The sequence below is a fragment of the Thalassophryne amazonica genome, chromosome 5 (assembly GCF_902500255.1).
Source record: "Thalassophryne amazonica chromosome 5, fThaAma1.1, whole genome shotgun sequence".
NCBI lineage: Eukaryota > Metazoa > Chordata > Actinopteri > Batrachoidiformes > Batrachoididae > Thalassophryne > Thalassophryne amazonica.
In genome coordinates, this window is record NC_047107.1 from 119056554 (window position 1) to 119073004 (window position 16451).

Below are 16451 nucleotides of genomic sequence, written 5' to 3' on the forward strand. Positions count from 1 at the left end.
GGATGCAAGCTGATAGCTGTGTTTTTGCAGACCAGCGGCAATGTCTGAATTGACAATGAGAGCAGGTTTTTCACTTTTACAGAAAGCAGGATTGAAATCGAGGCGCTCCAGGTTGAATCAATAGCCGCTCTTTTATACACTGTGCTGTCAACGCACAAAGCAGCCCACATCAACATTCTTTCTCTCTCGTGCCAAGATGAAGATGCCAGCTTTTTCTTTTTTCCTTTTTTCTTCCTGCAGGGCTGCAGTGAAAGAGGTGGTAGGAGCAACTTTGAAACGCAAATCAGACGATTGGAAAGTGAGAGTTTGATCCGTCATAATAAACATGGTTGTAATCGAGTCCACTTCCCCTGAGGCCAAGGCCGAGTCAGTTTTCGATTTCAATTTATTTTCTTTTATGTAGCGCCAAATCGCAACAAAGTTGCCTTAAGGCGTTTCACACAAGTAAGGTCTAACCTTACTAACCCCCAGAGCAAGAACACGGGTGACAGTGGTAAGGAAAAACTCGCTCTGATGATTTGAGGAAGAAACCTCAAGCAGACCAGAATCAAGGGGTGACCCTCTGCTTGGGCCATGCTACGACACAATTTTCAGAACAATTCATAAAACAAAAATGCAGGAAATGTTGCCGGTGCACAGGGCAAGAGGGTACAGAAACAGAAAGACACCACACCCATCTCTGGATGGAGCCACACCTTAAACGGAGAGAGAGAGAGAAAAAAAAACAGAATCAGGCATCAGAAAGACAGCAAATACAGTATAATTTGTCAGCATTAAGCAACAAGAAAAACAAAGGAAATACTAAGGTGATCGCCGGTCACTAGCCCTAAGCTTCACTAAAAGACCCAGAATTTGGATAAAGTTGAGGCCACGGTCCACTCCATTTACTTATCAAATGAATTAAAAGAGTAAAAAGCATAGTAACATACTATGCCAGTATACTAGCCATACAAAAGGGAAAATAAGTGCATCTTAAATCTGGACTTGAAAGTCTCTACAGAATCAGACTGTTTTACTGATGCAGGGAGATCATTCCACAGAACAGGGACACGATAAGAGAAAGCTCTATGACCCGCAGACTTCTTATTCACCCTTAGAGACAAAAAAGTAGTCCTGCACCCTAAGAACGCAAAGCCCAGGCCGGTACATTCGGTTTAATTAGGTCAGCTGGGTAGGGAGGTGCCAGTATGTGAACAATTTTATAGGCTAGTAACAGAACCTTCAAATCTGATCTCACCGGGACATGAAGGGAGTGAAGGGATGCCAAACTGGGTGTAATGTGGTCAAACTTTCTGCTTCGTGTCAAAAGTCTGGCAGCAGCATTTTGAACCAATTGGAGATCCCTAATGCTGGACTGTAGCAAACCAGAAAATAGAACATTGCGGTAGTCCAAACTAGAAGAAACAAACGCATGATTCAGGGTCTCAAAATCAGCCATAGACAGGATAGGACGAATCTTCGCTATATTTTGCAGGTGGAAGAAAGCAGTCCTCGTAATATTTGGAATGTGGAGGTCAAAGGATAATGTAGGATCAAAAATTCCTCCAAGGTTCCTCACTTTGTCAGTGTGATGTATGACACACAAGCCTAGGCTAAGCGTAAACTGGTCAAATTGATGCCGATGTCTCACTGGACCAAGAACCATCATTTCAGTCTTGTCAGAGTTTAAAAGTAGGAAGTTGCTATGTGCCAAAGGGATGCTATATAAAGGCAGAAAAGCAGGGGGCCTTAGACGGACCCCTGTGAAAACAAATTTCATGTCACTAAAGTTAGAGGAAGTGTTATTGCACAAAACACAGTGAGAATGACTGATCAGGTATGACGTCAACCATGCAATGGCACTCCCAGTAATCTCAAAATGATTCTCCAGCCTATCGAGTAGAATATGATCATCCATGCTATCAAATGCAGCACTGAGATCTAACAACACCAGAAGTGTAGTGGTGTCCGAATCCATTGCAAGCAGAAGATCATTCACCACTTTAGTGAGAGCCGTCTCTGTGGAATGATATTTTCTAAAATAGATTCAAAAAGATTATTCTCAGTAAGGTGGTCCACGAGCTACTGTGAAACCACTTTTTCCAGAATTTTACAGCAAAATGTTAGATTTGATATCGGCCTATAGTTTTTCAATACACTATGGTCAAGATTAGAGTTCTTAAGTAATGGTTTAATCAATGCACAGATCAAATAAGCAGGTTGTGCTTTTTGTAGATGTTATGAGTTTTGTCAGCATGTCTAGTGAGATACTATCAAATTCAGTAAATTTAGGTAATCCGTCAATAGTAGGGTGTAGTGGCTGGGTTAAGGCATGCTGGGATATGTTTAACCTAATGTCTTCTATTTTCTTCTCGAAGTAATCCAAGAAATCTTGTGCTGTAAAAGCGAACACCAGGTGGTTGTTCATGTATAAGTATTGCCACCGTGTTGAACAAGAACTTTGAGTTATGCTTGTTTTTGTTGATCAAATCAGAGTAATAGGTCCGCTTTGTAGCCAGTAGTGCATGCTATTCTAAGATAGCATCATGCCACACGGTGGAATACTACTAATTTTGAACTACGCCATTTCCATTCTAGACCTCTAGCCTTATGCTTGAGTTCATGCAAGTAATCATTGAACCAAGGTGACGGTGTTTTTGGGGGCGTGGTTTTAATAAAGGTGGGCGCAATCATGTCAAGTGTAGTTTTGAGCGCTGAGTTTAAACCATTCATAAGACTGTCTACTTATTGGCCATTTTCCAGACATGAAGCTAAGATATCAGGCACTCTAGCTTCGAGTTCAGTTGTAGTTGTAGTTGATGTGTCGCCGCAGTCATAAATAAAGTTGTTGGTCCACTAAACACGGCAGCAAAACTGTAAACCTAATAAGTGAGTGATCAGAGACCACCAATGCAAGAGGCATGATGTCAGTATTCATGACAGCAATACCACGTGCGAGAACCAAATCCAAAATCCAAAACCTAATGTGCGTTGAGACTGAATGCATTGCTGAAATCCTAATGCATCCACAACTTACATAAATGATTTGCAGAGGGGATCAGAAGGCTTATTTATATGAATGTTGAAGTCGCCAATAATCAGAATGTTATCTGCACTAGTTGACAAGTTAGAGATGAACGCACCAAATTCATCTAAGAATGCAGAGTATGGGCCAGGGGGCCTATATACAGTGACAAAGTAGTACGGCTGATTTTTATTCTTCTGACCATGGCAAGACGTAACATCGTGGGCAGAGTAGAGCGTCAGATGCTCAAATGAGTTATATTTGTGACCCCCCACAGCTAATAAACTGAACCTAGATTTATAAATAAGAGCAACACCCCTGCCGTGCTTTGCATCATGAGGGACGTGACTAAATGTGTATGCTGGTGGGCAGGCCTCATTTAAGGGGAGGACAGCTGTAGGTTTAAGCCAGGTTTCACATAACCCAATCATATCTAAGTGATGATCCATAATTAGATCATTAATCAACAATGATTTTGAGGACAGTGATCTTATGTTAATGAGACCCAGACTAAGGACCTAAGATGGTGAGTGAATGCACTCATAACACAGGAAGCCTTTAACAGTTCACAGTTCACAGGAGGCTTAAAACAGAAGTGTTCACAGTTCTGGAAATAATCTTCTCCATTTAGGAAATAAGGTTTACTATTCAGGAATCCTTCACAGTTCATTAATAGTCTCCAGAGGTCTAAGGTTAAGTGCTGTGTGTTTGTGACGCAGTTCCAGTTAAGCAGAACTGGATAGCAGGACTCTTTATAGTTCAATGTCAGAGTTCATACAGGTCTTAGGAAGAGTTCTTGGACTGTTCTTTATCATGCACAGTCACAGGCAGGAGTGAGTGAGAGTGGAATCCCACCGAGACATGAAGGAACTTAACTGGCGTGACAGAGCCGCGTGCTCTGAAGGGAGAGACGGAGAGTTCCAAAGTGACATTGCTGTGTAGGTAGCCAGGAGCCAGGAACCAGGGCAGTGTAGGAGCCACGCATTATGGTTACCTTGAGTTTAGCTGCAGGAAGCTCCGTCGTCTTAGCATGTGGGAGCATCAGAGAGACGAGGTCAAGGTCAGGAGTCTCGGTGAAGCTCTGGAAGAATCTGGATTGACTCTTGGGTCATGGATCAGCGATCACGGAGAATCTGGCATCAGGACAGGAAAACTAACCAACTGGTCTCATGGCATGGAAAACCCAGAATCCAGCCAAGAATGAGCTGAAAGCCTGTGTTATATAGCCTGCCGCTCATCAGCCGCTCATGCACTGCAGGTGAGTTGCCACGATAAGTGGTGATGTGCGGCAGGTGTGATTCGGGTCTGAGTTCTCCATCTGGGGGAAAAACTCAGAAACTACAAACAGGGTTAAAAACAGGACAGGGAGGCAGACCATGAACAATTACACAGATCAACTCTAGTCTCAAGCTTTCCCAATGTCTTCTGGCAAACTGCAGCTGAAATTTCATAACTTTGTTTTCAGAAAATTAATGTCTGTATGTAGAGCAAGTAGTCCAGGTGGACATGAGTTGGACTACTGATAAGTAGACCTGGGTTTGGTTCCTGGTCACACTACCTACCTGTGTCCTTGGACCAGAAACTTTATCTGCATCATCCCAGTCTACCCTGCTGTAAATGGTCTTTGTGTTATGTGTCGGACGCAGCCCGGAGAACCGACCAGCGTTTGAAGGACCCAGTATGAAATAAGCAGAGCACGGTACAAAGGATAACAGAGTTTAATAAACATAACAGTGATGTGATAAATATAAAAGTGCGCGGTCTGGCGTGGTGGATTGCGGTGCGCTCCCAGCAGCGCTAACGGTCCGGAGCCAGAAAACTGTTCGGACCCAAGGACCCCCCGACACCCCCCAGGTGGCCGCGACAAACCGAGTCTGTGAAAGAAGAAATCATTATGTGAGTCCACACTCCACACACAGAGAGACCACTCAAAGGTGTACAAACAGCAAACACTTCCTGGCTTAATTGCAAATCAGCTTCCCACCCTGCAGGCATAGAACACCCCGTTCACAAAACACTGCAGTGGAAGCTGATTTAAACGACTAACATACAGCTCAATATAATAAGGTGTGAGGGACACCACATTTACTGACTGTATAAATGTTAGTCACAAAACCAAACGTACCTCAGGAAGTGTGCTGACGAGCGTGAGACCTCACCCCTTCCTCTTTCACAGACCATGCATCAAACCTGGATGTTCTCTGCATCCACTGATGGGAGATGGCTCTAGAGACGACGATCTCACCCGTCTGGTCACAAGGTCGAGTCTCTGGCAAATACACACTGTGTACTCCAGTCTTAAATGCCACCATGTTCCAATCCATGTAGATGCACCACAGCTGTGAGTCCTGACGAGCTGCAGGTGATCAGCCTGAGGTGATCAGGGTGAGGTCCTGATAAACTCAGCTACACAGCCACTCAGTCCCAAATGCGCACCACCTGGGAGGAAAACCAAAAGACAGAAACAAAAGACACACAAAAGCCAGCCAGGCACGCCAGCCACAACAGCACCCCACCCTCACGGGAAGCCTCCCGGCGACCACACAAACCTGGCCCAGGAGAAACACCCCCCTCCAGGGACCATGGCTGGAAACCGCATCTGCATTCGTCTTCCAACCGAATCTTCATTTAACAGAACGGTTGATGTCTTCTCCTCTGGCTGCATCTTTGCCTTTGTTTCTGTCAGTCACTTAGCACAGGAGTGGCCAGGAGTTCTTAAACCTGTGCGGTCAGCCTTTGTCCAACCATGTTCAGTCTGATTACTCATAAAACAAAAAAGACAAACATAAACAACCAAACCACCCCCCCCCCCCTCCCCAGGGGACTGTCCCATCAAACCCCGGGAGGAGGAGAAAAGAAAAACACAACCCAAACTTAAGCTTGCAAATAAAAATGCTAACATCACACCCCCCCCCCCCCCTCCCCAGAGGACCGTTCCATCAAACCCCGGGAAGGGGAGAAAAGAAAAACCCAAACTTAAGCTTGCAAATAAAAATGCTAACACCCCCCCCCCCCAACGACATGTAGGGACCAACACCCCCCCGAGGACATCCCACCAGCTCCAGGAGTAATAACCACAGCCGAGGTCCCTCTGGGATCCAACGTCACCCACGGGGACTCCCAGCGCCTCCCAGAGGACCATTCCCTCAACCCCAGGAGACGCCTCCCCTCATGACCAACGGACCCAGCCCCGGCCATCTATGGCTAGATGGACCCACAGCCCTTTCCCCCCCAGAGGACACCACAGTCACACCCTGAGGGCGGAAACTGGGGGGAAAAACAAAAGGAAAGAAAAAAAAACATACAAACAAAACAACCCCAACCCCACCCCCTTGGCACAGTGGAAACTGGAAGCACGTCCAGCGTCACCAACCATGACTATACCCCAGAAGCCAACCGGGAGGAGTGGAACAGCGGTTATGGCAGACGGCACAAAACGGCGCCACTCCTCCGACTCCCAAACCAGCCACCAGCTGCGGGTATATTCCACTGCCCCAAACCTCAGCCATGCCGATGGCAGACGGCTCAAAGGCGCGCTGAAGCCGGAGGTGGAACAGGGAATCAACAAACAAAAAAAAAAACAACAACACCCCGAACCCCCCCCCCCCCCCCCCAGGTGCAGAGGTTACCTGGGAAACGCCCAGCACAACCAAACTGCACCACTCCAGCAACGCCGACACTACGGCTCACACGGCTGGAGCCAGAGGAGAAGAGAGGGAACAAAAAGAAAATACCCCAAACCCCCCCCCCTCCCGAGTGCAGAGGTTACCTGGGAAACGCCCAGCATAACCAAACTACACCACTCCAGCGACGCCGACACGTACGGCTCACCCGGCTGGAGTCAGAGGAGAAGAGAGGGCATAACAAAAAACAAACAAAAAAAAAAGAAAAAAGAAAAAACAACCCAATTACCACCCCATCACCCCCCAGGGGACCGTCCCATCAGACCCTGGGGAGGTGAAACTAAAAGAAATAAAAAGAAAGACTAACAGACTAACATAAAGTTGCTTGGGTCCTTTTTTTTTTTTTTTTTTTTCCAACAGGCTGCAGGGTCACAACCCCAGACACTAATAGTGGAAAAAAATAAAATAAAATCCCACACAAAAACCAACTCAAAAAACACCCACAAGAAATGAACCAACACAAAACTAATCAGTGGTTTATACCGTCAAGCTCAAACAAATCGAACACACCTGTTCCAACTTAAGAGCTTAACGGTAATGTGACTCAGTCACCACAAGAGGGAGCCAGAGTGCTAAAAATAAAAACCCCCTTTGGTGACAGAGAAAACAAACGAGCTGCTTTTCTGTGCGCAGCTGTGTGCAACACACAACCAAAAATGTGATTCAACTAAATAACACCGGAGCTGACACAACAGACGCAGTAGCTATCATTACCCGGGGAAACGGGGCTACGACTGTAACACAGGAAGCACCGCGACCCGTGCCACAGAGCTCCGCCGTGCGCGTTCACCCATTACAGACCCACTCCTGCAGTTCCCGTTTAAACCTCTTATCCGGTCGAAGTGTGACGCGAAGCCGTCGCCAGTCACACTCCACCACGACCCACGGATAAGGCACACACAGGAACACGGCTGCATGAGCGCTCAAATCAGTATTCAGTAATGGGTTCTCCAACGCGCACCATCCGGGCGGAGAGCACCCGCAACTGATCCGGATAACTTCTGAACGTCTGCTGCCGCCTTCCCGGCGCGTTACCGTCTCTGCTACCGCTGGGTCCGTGATGTTTGGCCAGAGACTACTGTTATGTGTCGGATGCAGCCCGGAGAACCGACCAGCGTTTGAAGGACCCAGTATAAAATAAGCAGAGCACGGTACAAAGGATAACAGAGTTTAATAAACATAACAGTGATGTGATAAATATAAAAGTGCGCGGTCTGGCGTGGTGGATTGCGGTGCGCTCCCAGCAGCGCTAACGGACCGGAGCCAGAAAACTGTTCGGACCCCGCCGACACCCCCCAGGTGGCCGCGACAAACCGAGTCTGTGAAAGACGAAATCATTATGTGAGTCCACACTCCACACGCAGAGAGACCACTCAAAGGTGTACAAACAGCAAACACTTCCTGGCTTAATTGCAAATCAGCTTCCCACCCTGCAGGCATAGAACATCCCGTTCACAAAACTCCACTGCAGTGGAAGCTGATTTAAATGACTAACATACAGCTCAATATAATAAGGTGTGAGGGACACCACATTTACTGACTGTATAAATCAATCAATCAATCAATTTTTTTATATAGCGCCAAATCACAACAAACAGTTGCCCCAAGGCGCAAATGTTAAATAAATGTTAGTCACAAAACCAAACGTACCTCAGGAAGTGTGCTGACGAGCGTGAGACCTCACCCCTTCCTCTTTCACAGACCATGCATCAAACCTGGACGTTCTCTGCATCCACTGATGGGAGATGGCTCTAGAGACGACGATCTCACCCGTCTGGTCACAAGGTCGAGTCTCTGGCAAATACACACTGTGTACTCCAGTCTTAAATGCCACCATGTTCCAATCCATGTAGATGCACCACAGCTGTGAGTCCTGACGAGCCGCAGGTGATCAGCCTCAGGTGATCAGGGTGAGGTCCTGATAAACTCAGCTACACAGCCACTCAGTCCCAAATGCGCACCACCTGGGAGGAAAACCAAAAGACAGAAACAAAAGACACACAAAAGCCAGCCAGACACGCCAGCCACAACACTTTGCTGGAGTAACCTGCAATATACTGGCATCCCTTCCAGGGAGAGTCATAGCCTTGCACCCACTTTATGCCACAGTTCCTGGGGAATAAGCACCACACTGATGGTTGTCTGTTCCACTCCAAGATGAAGCTGTGTAACTGGTGATCTAAAAGTTGCACAATGAAAAGTATTTACAAAGAGATCCTCTGGGGGTGTTATGAGATCAGTCCAGGACAAGAAGATGGATCTGTGGCAGAATGCCTACCTTGGTGCTCCACCATGACCCGTTCACAGTATCAGAAGTATCTGACAGTTCTAACAGAAAGACTTTGAAGGCAAGATGAAGTTGAATATTTTAATATGTTAAGGTAATGTACAGAATGTTGAAACAGTCTTTGGTGTAGGTTCCTGTCACGGCAGAGAGTTGACGTGAGATGTTGGTGTAGCCTAACCCTGGGCAGCAGACAGAGTGGAGGAGTTAGTGTCTGGTTGGTGAGCTGTAAACAGTGAGAGGTGATTTAAAACTTTAACTTTTTAAATAGCATGCATGTTTCTTATTTGTTGACAGTCAATAACTAAATGGGGACACCTGCTTCTGTTTCACCTGTTACAGCTGGTGCTAATTAACTGATTCTGAATGAATACTTAAAATCTGAGTGTCCTGGTAGAGTTTATGTTAAGCTGCATTTTCTTGGCAAAACGAAACAAGCCAGCTTTGAAGCAACTCCTGTATTTGGCAGACTTTGGCCCTTGTCATCTCCCCCATTACCCAACCTCAATGCGACGATCGAAAGGACCCAATTTCTTGATGTGAAGACCAACAAAGGGCAGTGATGACGGAGAATTCAGATGATGCATTATGGAGATGGAGTGAAATGTTGAAGGGGATGGACAAGTCTAAATAAAATTCAATTGAATTGACCTTGACACAAATCCTTCCAAGATAGGTCTTGCTAAGTGCTAAATGTTTCTGCTTTGACATTAATGAGCTCAGCCTAATATTTCTCAGGATTCTACTTCCTGCCTTTATACAACAAGTTAAAAAAGAAAGAAATCTTGATGTCTCAACAGTGCTGTGAGAGAAGTGGATTTGGTAATTCTAAAATGACTTCATCACCTGCTTTCGCTCCTCGATGCCTTCCTCTGCGAGTGTATTAATTCCGACTTCCTTCTAATCCAATTAAACATGGGAGCTGAGGTCCTGTCACTGCCAAGCATGTTTCTCCAGGAGTGAAGTGAAAAAAGGCCAGAGACAGATTAAGGCAAAGAAGATCCTTAATTTGTTAATCACTGAACTCTGCTGTCAGTGATAGGGGGGATGAGCACGTCTTCATACACCCTAATGGAGGGGGGAGTCAAGCATGAAACACAAAGGAGGAATCAAGAACAATTACCGGGAGACGGCAAGAGGCTCAAACGTGGATTCATTTCATTATTTGGACAATGCCTCGCTGCCCGTCCTTCTCTAAATGGTACGTCTGCCTCAGAGGACTGTGGAGTCAGTACACACGTGCGCTTCAGTCGTGCAGGGACGGGTTTGCAGACATAGACTGTCTGTATGCTGGACAAAGCCTGCGTGACAACACCCACAGGTTTTCTATAGAGACCCGGAAAACCTGATATGAAGCCCATATCTGGGCGTCGCCATGTTGGCAACAGCGACAGCGCTGACTTTGGCTATGTCACAACAAACCCATACACGGATAAAGAGGTGGAGCTTCAGTGGTTCCGTTGTGGGATGAAAGAAGCCTGATTGTAGCCCTATCTTTGAGTCCAAGCAAGCTAAGCTAGTAGGCTAACCTCGCTTCTGATGTTTATTAAATCTTATTTTTTGTGGACTGGGCTGTGGTTCTCCTCATGATTTGCTTTGGTGTGGACAGTTAAAACAGATGCACCGCTTATTTTCTCAGCAATCATGCATTACATGGATGTAACGGTTGAAGCTACCAAAAGCTACTAAAAGTGCTAACGTCATTAGCATACAACATTAAATAACATGAGAGCTTCACTCAGTGTGAATATTTCAGCAGCGACATCTTAGATCTGTTTCACCACACAGCAAGTCATATTATTCAAGGTGTTTGTCATAAAATGCTGAAAACAACAGACTACTACAAAGTGCGTAGCAGAAATACCATGAACTTATCCCATGTGCAGATCCGCTGCTCATTTTACCCTTCATGCTGGTTGCTATGGTACAGACACGTAATGGATGGAGGCAAGACCAACTTTTAAAATAGCTATCGAACTAGCTTTTTAAAAAATGCTTGGATTTTGACTTCATTATCTCAAACAGCACATAAATGATGTCAATCACTTCCAGTTAGTGTCCTGATCATAATCTGACATGGTATTAGCATTTCCTCGTTGCCATGCTAACTTATCCACAAAACTGCCTATTGTCCAACACATTGCAAGTACTCAATTTGAGGGCAACACCAGCCAATGGGTCAGAGCCAGTAAAATTGCTAACTAGAGATCTTGTCAAAATTCTGTTGTACCTGCATTAATGGCAACTGCCAGCCAGGTGGAGATATTGCTCCATTTCAAGAACCTTGAATACAGGCTGCTGTGGGACATGATGATGAACTTGTTCCTTATGGTAGCAGATACTGCTGTTTTAACATACTAGCATGCTACATGTTGGTATCACTACACTAACTTATTAAAATTATAATGTTTGCATGTTTGGAACTCATTATGCTAATTAAAAGAAATTTACTGTGCATGTTACACATTCAAACTAAATTTAGAACGTGGCTATTTTCAATATGACTTGCCAATCCAGGTACGATGTGGAGGGTCTGTAGTATTTAATAATATTTAGTTTAGCAGCTGACTTGATCTCTGCCAGTTGATGAGTGAACTTTGACATCATCTGACATGTTGCTCTAAATTGAAAAAATTATTATTAAAAAATAACACAAGCCGGTGGCTGTGTGCATAAATTACCGTAGCAGCTAGGATGCCACACAAATTTCATCCACACAAACATTCCTTCAAACATGCACACCTTTTGCTTTTTGTGCATTTTAACACTTGGCCTCAAGTCATGATTGATAGATGCTGTTTACTTCTGGGCAAGGTACTCAGTTTCAACTTAAGAAGCCATTAGCGACAAACAACACTTTGTGAAAGCAGGAAAAACAAGCTAAAATAACAGTTATTAGGGTAATTATGACTTATAGATGCCATTAGAGCTCCGTGGGTCTTTGTTATTGTGTCTAATGTTTCTCTCATTGCTTGTCTTTGGGCATCTTCTTTGTGTGACACCTCTCCAATTATCAATAATGATGACTTCGTTTGTCTTCTTGATGGAGGTAGGACCTTAAGAGGACACAACTGGGGGAGGTGATGGTCTAGTGGTTAAGGTGTTGGGCTTGAGACCAGAAGATCATGGGTTCAAATCCCTGCCTGACTGGAAAATCACTAAGGGCCCTTGGGCAAGGCCTTTAATCCCCTATTGCTCCCGGTGTGTAGTGAGCGCCTTGTATGGCAGCACCCTGACATCGGGGTGAATGTGAGACATAATTGTAAAGTGCTGTAAAGTCCACTGGAAAAGCGCTATATAAATGCAGTCCATTTACAACTGCATGTGGATGCTGGACAGTAAACAAACAATTTCTGTTCAATTAAAATGTGTTTCACTTTTAAAGCTACAGTTTGCAGGATTTAATATCATCTATTATACAACAGTGATAGTAAGTAGCAACACCTGTTAGTTTGCCTTATGAGCGCTTATGTTTTCTTTTCTTTTTTATTACCATCCCCTGGCTACTTAAAGCTCAGGTTCCCCCCGTATGAAGTGCACGGCATCTTCTAGTGCATCATATCTCCGCTGAACAGACTGTTTTTCTTTAAAATATGCTTCAGAGTCTTCATGCACATAATCACATTGTGTCTCACAGACAGAGCTTCCAGTATATTATTGTATGTGAGCCCCAGGTTAAAATAAAACTTAATCAAGTTGCCAGGCTGGAAATATGGACTCAAAAGTTATTGCGAGGGAACGCAATAATCTGGGCCAAAAAAAAAAAAAAAAAAAAAATTAACCACCATGTCCCTAGGAGGGCTCTGCAGCATTCCATTTAGAGCGCAGCTTGGTTCCATTTAGAGTGCAAATTTGGTTCCATACATTTGGTACCATTGCACTCTGCACACATGCACACACACACACGCATGTGCACGCCCCGTGCTCACGCGCACATGCATGTGCACACGGGCTCATGCACGCGCATGCTCACGCATGCACACACACGTGCTTGTGCATGCGCACACACGCTCACACACACACAACACGCACACACGCACACACAAAACAAATCCACTGTGCTGTCTGGAGGCTGTTGGCAGGAAGTTGGAATGAAAAGCTGGACTAATTTCTGATGTGATTTTTTTTTTCGCTGCACTGAGGATGTACACAGTCTTTTTGATAGTACACATGCACACAAACCCTGACCAGGTTGCCTGTGTGTGCACGCGCGCAAGGGGGACAATGACTCTATTGAGACATGATTTGATTGAGCTAACTGACTCCGCTAATTCTTGTAACACACACACACACACCCACACACACACACACACACACACACACACACACACACACACACACACACACACACACACACACACACACACACACACACACAAAACAAACCCACTGTGCTGTCTGGAGGCTGTTAGCAGGAAGAAAGAATGAAAAGCTGGACTAATTTCTGATGTGATTTTTTTTTTTTCCCGCTGCACTGAGGATGTACACAGTCTTTTTTTGGTAGTACAGGCGCGCACAAGCGCCATCCCAGTTACATGTGTGTAAATGCGGGGGACAATGACACAATGATTTGATTGAGCGAACTGACACTGCTAATTCTTGTAACACACACACACACACACACACAAAATCCACTCTGCTGTAAACCGTCTGGATGCATGAAGAGCTGTTCAGATGAAAAGCTGACCTGATTTTTGGCTGGACTGAGGAACTACACAATGTCTTTTTTTTTTATGGAAGTCTGAAGTCAGTGCACAGCATCACTGGACTACACATCACAATTTAGACTTTAGCAGCAGTGGAATGCCAAAATGTAAGTCCCTTTTCTGTTGTTTATAAATTAATAAAATGTCAAATGACAAGGATCTATTTTAGCTGTTATATAAAACAAATAATGAATGTTTTCACATTCTTTCAATGGAATGAATATATAATTTGGTGAATGCTGGAACAAACCATTCAACGAGGTGAAGCCGAGTTGAATGGTTTGTTCCAGCTTTCATCTCATAAAATATTCGTACCATTGAACTCATAAACATTCGTTACTTGTACTGTATATTAGTCACTTCAGTTATGAACCCAAGTTAACCAGAAGTCAAGAAATTGAAATGTTAATTAGCAAAGGTCACCAATTTTGGAAATCCAAGGTGGCCACCATCACAACCTTTGAAAAAATGGCAACATTGTTTTTTGGATTCCTCATTTCATAAACTTTCCAAAAATATGGGTTACCAAATCTTTAATTACTTGACTATAGGTCCCAACATGAGTCCATAAGTAGAATCCCAAGTAGGAGAAACCAGGGTTACCCATGTGGAGCCATCATCAACCTATTTGGGCGAACCCATGTGGGGCCTCCATAGGTTTCAGATGGGTCCCCCAGATGGGCCTCAGATATCTGCCTGGGAGCGAACTATCCAGGCCCCACATAAGTATTCTGGCAAGGCTATCTACTGCTGTTGGGAGCTCCATCGTGTTCAGGTTGGATTTTTAATAAACACTCCCCAGAAAGAAATGTTTGTTTTGTAGTGGTTTTATCTCTTGATGAGCTTCAACAGCTCACTGCTTTCATAAATTAGTGTTGTTTTAACTGTCACATCGGATTTCTTTTCCAGCTTAGAAGGCCCATGACAAATCCATGTACTACAGCTATTTTCTCAAACTGCGAGATTTTCATTGACACGTAAATAATGGAAAATAAATGCTTGTTGTTCCCGTGTTACTTTAGTGTTTGTATGTTGCCTTGCTCACGACACACCAGGTTAGCTCACATATACTGAAACTAACTGGTGTGAAAAAGAATTAACATTCTAATTAAAATGTAATTAGACTTTGATATGCCAGATAATTATACTTGTGTGTTGCTGTTCTCTGGACTATTCAGATTTGATGAGGTGTGTTAATGGTAATTACCTCACCGATACGGAGTTGTGTGATGGCACAATTTCCAAAGACAAAACAAAAGAAAATGCCTTCAGTGATTTTAAAGAATCTCTGGTTTATTAGAAATGTTCATGAGGTAGATATACCTAATTTGAGTATAAAGTTTGGAACTAGGACCCTTGTTTATAGTAGTATTGTAGGATTTTAAGGCTGCAGCGGCACTAAGAATAAGAAAATCATTGATACCTGTGCAGGTTATTGGAAACTGGTGGGATTGCACTGGCATAGGGTCCAGTCATAACTGCTGTAGTATCCATGTAATACTTATCATACTTTACCTTTAAAACAGAAATATGCAATCCTTCTTCTTCAAACATTCATGGGAGCTGATATATGGGACAATATGCCCCAATCCTGGTCATTTTGGTGTTTACTGTCTTGTTCAAGGACACTTAGGTTGCTATCACACTTACTCAGTTGGGTCCATTTCAGTTGGACGATGGTCCATTTACTCAGACACTTTGCTTTGTTTGGAGAGGTGTGAACACATGTTCTATCTAATGTTTATACAAATAGGTTGTTGTCCACTAGAAGAGACCAGACTCAGTCCAGTTCTCAGTGGATCATAGTACGATTCACGAGTACTGAAAGTGAAGTAGAGTGAACCAATGGCCCAAATCGCCAACCCAAATGTATGCACATTGAATAACAGGGAGTACAGTTAGTTTTGGCATAAAAAGACACCACAGATTGGGTTGTGGGTTGGCATGGAATACAAACATGACGTTGGTGAAGGAGATACAAATGCAGTCTACTTATCACTTGTCACATCAAAGCAAAATGAGGAAAAACATTGTGGCTGGATGAAACCAGTCAAGGCTAGATATAACTCTAGTGCTAGCATTTCAGTTTAGTCAACTCACAACAGGCCTTGGAGCATGGACTGGTGTTGCGTCGCCACAGTCAATTACACCACAGAACTGCCTTGGGTCCCTGGATGACATCTACCCAGGCAGACAATTGGTCCTTCTCCACCTCTCAAAAGTAACCATTCAACTGCTGCAGCCAGGTGAAATGTGGGCAACCCATTGGTCTACTCGGGTTACTGGGGTCCTCAATGTGGATGCACGTATGTGCTGGATCATGCAGAGAGAAACACCCCACATGGCCAAAGTGTCTTAGCTGGATTTGCCTCACAATGCAAGTGTTACTTTTCATCTTAGTCTCCAAAGTAACCATTCGTTTGACAAAAAGTCATCCTAGCAGTACCCAAGGATCCTCCAAAGAGACCTAGTACCAAAGACATTCAGTTATCACCTCAGTTTAGAAGGCTCCTGAATTTGCCAGTATAACATTTTACCACAAAGCAGAAACACCACATGCCTGACCAATGAGGGACAATGTGTTCACATGTGGTTTGATCTTCTTAGAAATATTGTTGTTTGAAAACAAAACAAATCAGGATAAAAGTGCAACATTCTACAATTCTGATTCCTGGTCCAGGACTAAAGAAATGACAAGGTGTGTGTATTCAGGGTTTTCATGTATCCCATAATCCCTTGCGTGCCAGAGAGTCGCTGCAGTCAAAACAACATAG